An 8,634-nucleotide genomic window follows, 5' to 3' on the forward strand; every position below is an offset into this window, starting at 1 on the left:
GTTCCGCCCATGAACCTATGCATAGGGGTTGGCACACGTTTTCTTGACTCTCCGGTAGAAACTTTGGGGCACTCTTTGAAGTACTATGTGTTGGTTGGATGAATCTGAGATTGTGTGATGCATATCGTATAATCATGCCCATGGATACTTGAAGTGACAATGGAGTATCTAGGTGACATTACGGTTTTGGTTGATTTGTGTCTTAAGGTGTTATTCTAGTACGAACTCTTTAATAGATCGATCCGAAAGAATAACTTTGAGGTGGTTTCGTACCCTACCAAATCTCTATGTTTGTTCTCCGCTATTAGTGGCTTTGGATTGACTCTTTGTTGCATGTTGAGGGCTTGTTATATGATCTATCTATGTTATTATTGTTGAGAGAACTTGCACTAGTGAAAGTATGAACCCTATGCCTTGTTTCCTATCATCGCAATACCGTTTACGCTCACTTTTATCTTTAGTTACCTTGCTGTTTTATTATTTCAGATTACAAAAACCTTTATCTACTATCCATATTGCACTTGTATCACTATCTCTTTGCCGAACTAGTGCACCTATACAATTTACCATTGTATTGGGTGTGTTGGGGACACAAGAGACTCTTTGTTATTTGGTTGCAGGGTTGTTTGAGAGAGACCATATTCATCCTACGCCTCCCACGGATTGATAAACCTTAGGTCATCCACTTGAGAGAAATTTGCTACTCTCCTACAAACCTGTGCACTTGCAGGCCCAACAACGTCTACAAGAAGAAGGTTGTGTAGTAGACATCAGGCACCAAATCGTCTTGTGTTTAGACATGATATATCTGAAAAGCTCTATGCAGCGAGACTAAGGCATAGCCTAGTGGTGGGAAGGGGCTGATGCCTTCCGACCCACCTAGGTTCAAGGCATGGTACTTGCAATTTGGGGTTGTTGCACCAATTATACTGTAGGGGGTTCCCTTACAGTCTTTCTGTCAAAAAAAAGCTCTATGCACACGATTAGTCCGCAAATGCATTGTCATCAATCACCAAAACTACTAAGGAATAAATATGCCGTTACCATGTTGTGGGTGGTGAAAGCGATGAACTCGCAGCCACACCAAAACACCCGGCCAAGGAGGTAGAAGGCGTCGAATGTGTTGGTGAAGTGGGCAAGGAGAGCAACCACCACCCCGTTTTGGATGACCTTCTCTACACGGAACATCCTTGGAGATCCCCGCGGGAGGTGGTGGTAGCCGGACGCAAGGAAGAACTCGGTGAAGTTCCTTGCGGTCCTCCACCTTGATATCAGCCACACACATAGTGTGCGCTCAACGTACACGCCAGGAGGGTAGAGCCTCTCCGGCACGGTGGGGGGGAAGTGGTAGGTTGGTCCAGTGTACTACATGGCTGAGGATGTGCTAGAAGAAGAAGAAGTGGTCGAAGTGCAAGAAGGGCAGATGGCAGAGAGGATGGGAGATGGATGAGGGATGGCAAAGGCAAAGGATGGCTTAAATAGCCATAGTGCTATGTGTTATTTGGCCGTGGCAATAACAGGGTCAAATGTGAAGTAGCCCGTTTTCAAATCCACCGCAGCATCGGGAGTGTACACGCGTGGGAAATGGTGGTTTGAAAAGAAGAAGAAAAAGAAGCTAATTGCACGCGTGGGAATCCGTGGTCATATATATTATATGAACAAAAAGAGACAATTTTTGAATAGTTTGTGGCCATTTTGCATGATAAAAATAAATTTGGCCCTTAAAAATTTGGTCATTTTGCATTTGTATAGAACAAAAAGAACTAAATTTTGCTACGCATTGTCAATTGATTTCAAACGATGCAAAAAAAGAGCCAACACGTTCACAAAAAACAGAGCAAACGATGCAAAAAAAATGACCCAATTCGACAGCCCAACCAGAGCTTGATTTCCTTTTGGGCCCAATAACAACGTTTTTTTCGCGGAGTCAGTGGTGGGCAAGCAGCCGAGCACAACCAATAGACTTGCCTCTCTCAAATCGCCCTACAATCCAATGATGCAGATCCGTCCTTGTGATCCAATGGTGCGGAGCCTGCACGCAACCAGCTCATCTAATTCCTTCTAGAAGACCAGATCTGAGGGTTGTCGCTTGGCGCGAGGGTATGATCGGACGGCTGACGTTGGGAGCTAGGGTTAGGCGAAACCCCGTGGGGTTTAGAGGGTTTTTGAGCTGGTCAACGGGGTTTCGAAAGCTTTGACTGAGCATAACAAATTTTAAAAAAATTGGAAAAATATGAAATCTTCGCTGTTTGTCGTTTTATAAGACAAACTAATGAAGAAAAATACTAAACTTGGTCTATGGTCATTTTCGTGAAAAAAAAACCTAGCTGGCACGATCGAGGTCAAATGAGCACCATTAATTTTTTTAAATCAAGAAAATATAAAACATGCGCACAATGTTGTCTTATGTGACATGTTACCAACCAAAAATCATAAACTTTGCCTATGCTCATTTTCATGAGAAAACCTTCACACATATGAGCTATCACGTACATGATTTCATAGAGTTCAAGGAGAGGAGGTAGGGCTACCTTCTGTTTTTGGAAAATTAAAAAAAATCGAAAAATTCACCAAAGCTTTATTTCAAGGTGTATAAGAAGGGTCTGTACTTAGTTTTCCATTTTCATATTTCAAACGTGTTTTTAATAGTTTTTATAGTAAAGAATATGTTTTCAAAAGAAAATGTAAAAATATGAAGATTAATTCGAAAAATAGTGAGACTTCGAATCTACACTATGGAAAGTGAATATGTGTTAATAAAAAAACATTTGGCTCATTTAGAGTAGGTCCAAAAAATTTTGATTACAAATGGGCTGTTTACCCTAGCTTGGGAGCTCATTTGGAGCACATTTCTCAAATTCAAATTTATTTGACCTCCTCTAGATCACTTCAAATTTTGCACACATGATCTCCTACACAAACATAGATAGTTTGCCAAGGTTTTATTTGTTTTTGCATTTTCTTGAATTTATACTATCCAGGTTTGCCAAGGTTTACATGACCTCATTTAATGCATTTTATTTGATTAATAAACATGAGACAAATAATTAGGATAAAACTCCTTTATGATCAGTGAAAATGCAGCATGTGTGATCAGTGAAGCGACATTGAAACAACATGTGTGATCAGCGAAGCAACACTGAAACAACATGTGTAATCATTACAACACCTAAAATCATAGTTCACAACATCTAAACATAACTAACCATAGATTCGGGATAGACAAATATACCACAAGCAAACTTAAGGACAGACAAATATAGATAGCAACCAAATTACTAGCATCAACATAGCCAACCATAACCAAATTCATCAGAACTAAATTCAGTTCAACAAACCATAACCAACCAGATTCAGTTCAACAAACCAAAAGTAACCCAAAAGATAAACATAAAGATTCAGTTCACAGCATCACATCATCGATCACATCACGCCGGAGTCAGGGCCTTTGCGAGGGAGGCATGCTGCCCCCTGATCATGTAGTCCTCCCCATAAATCGCTACATCCTCTGCATGAGATAGAAGGTGATCATAGCGGCCATCCCTTGGCTTTGGCTTGGTGGTGCAGTAGGGGCAGTGCCACTTCTTGGTCTTGCAGTTGTAGAAGGAAGCAACTCCCTTGGCCTTGATCTTCACCACCTCCTTGGCTATGAAGGATGCTACGTTTCCCTCGTACACTTCTTCTCCAGAATCATATTGCACACATGAGTGAGTTACATTAATACATTATAGATTCATGGATACACTATGTCAAAGGAACTAAATGAAGAATCTATATTTCAAGTAGGCTTACCTCATATTCTTCGTCATCACTTTCCTCTGGATCATACGGGTCGTACTGGGCCAGCTTCCTCTTTCTACCCCCCAACCATCATCCTCCTGAACATACAATTACATCCATCACTAGTAAATACGGAAGCCAATTGAAAATTTAGATATGCACACATGACACATTGATCATAGGGCTAATATACTCCCAATATACTATGATCATTGTTTTGCATTTTCCATTGACATGCACACAAATTGAACAACAGAGCTAATATAACTACATATTGTGGAAAAATTTATATACTAATGAATCAAATAACTTCTTAATCAATGGATTCCATTTGGGCATATGACATTCAAAACCCCAATCCGGGTAGCATTCAAAAACAAATCTAATAGGGACCCAATCTAAGGCAACAAATCTGAGTACCATTAAAAACCCCAATCTGTGAGCTCTAAAAACAAACCTAATAAGCATGCATCTGTGTAGCATTGAAGCACAGAGATCCCTATCTCTCATACAGATCTATCTAGCATTTCTGCAGCGAATTTATCCAACAAACCCTTGTCCAAAACCCCCCCATCCCCCCTATACAAAAAACCCCGGCCCATCCGTCAAACCAACTACTCTAACCATCTGAACTACCGTATGAATCACAATCTAACCAATGCAACTAGGGAGCAACTAACTCTACAAGCTAAGCAAGTGCAAATACCTGGTGCTCCACGGCAGGAGGCGCATCAGGGGTATCGGGATGGACCGCGCTGCTCGACGCCGTCACCTTCTACAGCGCTGAGGCGGAGCCCGCCACATCCTTCTCCACGTCCGCAACAATTGCGAGTTTGCCCGCACCCTCGTGGACGCCGTCGACATCCGCGGTCACCACACCCTGCAGCTCCACCACTTCTCCGGCCGCTGCACCGGCGTCGCCACGAGCTTCGGTGATCTGACAGATGGAGGCGATGAAGGTGAGGAAGAGGATGCGGTGAGGGAGAGCGAGACAGTGCGGTGGAGGCAGTGGAGGAGAGCGAGACGACGCTGGTGGAGGAGAGGAAGACGATGCGGCAGGGAGGGGATTTGGGGGAAAATGGTAGGGGCGATGGAGGTGGTTGCCCCTCTTTATACGATGGGACGTTTCGGGCATGTCCATGGACATATGCTACCCCATGACCGCGGTCTTGCATGCGCCCACGTATACGCGGCCCCACTCATCAGAGTTAATGGTCAAAGGCATTGACCCGATGGCAACGTCCGTTATAACCTGTTCTGATGGTTTCGAGCAAGGGAGTGGGAAAAAGTGAGCAAAAGTTAACAGAGTGAGGACGAATGAGTAGAGCTAATGAACCAGGGGCACAGAAATAAAAAACCCATAGAACAATGGATGTGCATGTTAACACGGAGGCAGGGATTGTCCACTTTCTCGACGAAAACAAACAAATGACAAAACAACAAATTGGCGTATGGAGAACAAAAAAATCATCATGTTTCAAATAAAATTTTCAAGGAGCCTGTTAATAAACCTTATGTTTTTAGATGATGAAGGTTTTATTAACCCCTGCATCATAAATGCATGCAGTACTTATTTACATTGTTTATTATAATATCACATAGCAATGTTCCTAACAAACTATAGAAACCACAACATTAAGACCAATCAACGTCAAAATAAGAATATGTCAACGAAGACAACTCCCTAAGCTAAGAAGCCTAACACTGACATGCCATCAAAGCGTGACATAAGCTCACTGATAAGTGATAGCCAACCCGTCACTTGGCGCGGAACTCTATCGACATCTTGTGTTGCTCCTTTTGATGACGGATATGACAACATCTAACAAGTACATGAGAATAGCACTAAAGAGGAGGTGTGCAAAAATCCTTGGGTTTGGCTAGGAATGCGTTCTTCTGGGCCAACAGGAAGTATCCATGGAGGTGCATGAACAAGGTCAAAGTTGTTGTACTCCCTCCATTTCTTTTTATTCCCCATATAACTTCTGTCTGAAGTCAAAGTATCTCCATTTTGACCAAATTTATAGAAAAAAAGTATTAGGAATTACAATACCGAATGAATATCTTTAGATTCATTATGGAATTTAGATTTATATTATGTATATTTGGTGTTGTAGATGTTGCTATTTTTTATACAAATTTGTTCAAAGTTTGTAAAGTTTCACTCGACACAAATCTTATATGCGGAGTAAAAAGGATAAGTAGATTTTAGATGGAAAAAGCCATTCCCCCACGCAAAGCTCCGTCCTCCAAGTATCCTGACAGTAATGGTTGATAATGATGTGTTTTCTTATGTATTCCGCATCATCTAGTGAACACACAAAAACATTTATACATGGTGATATATCTTTGCCGAAAAAGGCTTTCGCCCCGCTTTATATTATAAAGCAAATCGCCCGAGCCAAACATCCAACAAGGTTCACACACACACACACACACACACACACACACACAAGTCTCAACACAAATAAGGTAGAAAAAGGGTTAATGCTGAGGGCACAACTCAACAAGCTCTGGAAACAAAGCAACACACTCATACACAGCAACACGTGCAGCATGTCTAATCGGGCTCCCACGGAGGGGGCGGAAGCGGAGGCGCCACGCGGAAGGCCATCGAGCGCAGATCTGCGAGGAGGGTGTTGATGACGTCCTGGTCCTGGGGGCGGCTAAGCGGCTGCCATAGCTGCAAGTAACCACACATTTTGAAGATCGCGTCAGTCGCACATCGAAGAGGCACTTTCTGAATAACAAGCTTGTTGCGGATGGTCCAAAGCGTCCAGGCGAGGACCCCAACGCACAACCATCTAATATGGCGGTAGTGTGGGGAGAGGCATGGATCTCCGCAGGTAAGTCAGGGAAGTTGGTGTTGCACCACTGCCCACCGACCGTCTCGCCGAAGCAGGACCACAGGAATTGGGCAGTGGAGCAGGAGAAGAAGATGTGGTTAGTATCCTCCACCGTGCCGCACAAGGGACACATCCCATCTCCTGGTCCATTACGCTTGCGGACCTCTACCCCAGAGGGAAGGCGTCGCTGGATCCACTGCCACAGGAAGATCCTGATTTTTAGGGAAAGGTGAATGTCCCAGATCAGGCTAAAGGGCTGAGGGGCCAACGAAGGAGCGATGGCCGCGTATAAAGACTTAGTGGAGAAGCGGACGGATGGCTCCAGGCGCCAAGAAATGGAGTCAGGGGTGCCCTCGACGTCCATCAGAAGAATAGCGATATCCTGGAGGAGGGAGTCCCAAGCGGCCACCTCAAGGGGGCCAAAGGGGCGCCGGAAGGCGAGATGCCTAAGTCAATAAGGGCCGTCTCGACGGAAACCCGAGGGTCAACCACTATGGCGAATAGGTCCGAGAAGTGAGCGTCTAGGGGGGAGTCCCCTAGCCAGCGGTCGAACCAGAATAGGGTCGAGGACCCGGAGCCAACTGAGATGGACATGCCTATGACGAACACAGGTAAAAGCTGAATCACAGCCTGCTAGAACTGGGAGCCACCAGAGCGCTGACAGAAAGCTAGGGGTTGGCCCCGAAGGTACTTGTTTCTGATGATAGTAAGCCCGAGGTCACCCTCCCCATTGGTAATACGCCAGAGCCAATGAGTCAGGAGAGCAATGTTCATGCGCCGAGAAGACAGGATCCCCAGACCCCCTTGGTCCTTGGGTTTGCAAATGTCGGGCCAGCTTACCATATGGTATTTCTGCTTGTCCCCCTCGCCTGCCCAGAAAAGCCTAGACTGGTACTTGGTGATCTCCCGATGGAGCGTCTCATGGAGGCTGTAGAAGCTCATGAGGAACCATAGGAGGCTGGCAAGCGAGGAGTTGATGAGGATTACCCGGGCCAGCTTCGAGAGCCACCGCCCCTGCCAGGGCTCGACCCGGTGTTGCATCCGGGTCACTGTCGAGCAGAGTCAGCCACGGTGAGTCACGAGTCACTAATGGCTATCCCCAAATACGTCGTGGGGAAAGTACCCAAGCGGCAGTTAAGCCGGTCAGCTATGGCATGGGCCTCCTACGGAGGATAGCCAAGGATCATCACTTCGCTCTATCAAAGTTGATAGTGAGCCCAGACATCTGTTGGAAGCATAGGAGGAGGAACTTCAGGTTGGCAATATCGGCCGTGGAGCCCTCAACCATTATTATGGTGTCGTCGGCATATTGGAGGAGGGAGACCCCTCCCCCTCCTACCAGGTGAGGGACAATGCCGTGTATATGGCCGGCAGATTTGGCCTTATCCAGGATGACCGCAAGGGCATCAACCACCATGTTAAACAGAAACGGGGAGAATGGGTCCTCCTGGCGAACCCCACAAAGCGTGGCGAAGAAGGGCCCAACCTCACCGTTAATGTTAACTGCGGTCCGACCGCAGGAGACAAGCTGCATAACTCTGGTCACCTAGCGATCATCGAAGCCCTTGCGGAGCAAGACTTCCCAAAGGAAGGGCCAGTGAACCATATCATAGGCTTTATGAAAGTCAAGCTTCAGGAAGACCGCTCAATGGTATATCTCTTAGTGTTATCTCTAGAACTTTTGTTACCAGATCCTAAAATATGGTTGTGTTAAAATTTAAACATGCGCATAAGGCTATGGAGTCTAGATGTGTATTCAGTCGGATAACTCTACTTGGCTCAGACAAACAAGGCAGGTGACCTGGACAGTCTTGCAGTTCGAAGAGAGGTCGGCCGGAATAATTTTCTTTCAGATCGACGAAAACATATAGGAGCATGGTGTTGGTGGTGGCCAACTTCTGGGCATGGAAACACATGATGCGTGCTCAAGGGCTTGGGATCTTCAACAAGGCGATTGCGCAAGTACGATTCAACACAATGCACATATGGGAGCTTGAAGCTGATGGGA

The sequence above is a fragment of the Triticum dicoccoides genome, chromosome 2A (assembly GCF_002162155.2).
Source record: "Triticum dicoccoides isolate Atlit2015 ecotype Zavitan chromosome 2A, WEW_v2.0, whole genome shotgun sequence".
Lineage (NCBI taxonomy): Eukaryota > Viridiplantae > Streptophyta > Magnoliopsida > Poales > Poaceae > Triticum > Triticum dicoccoides.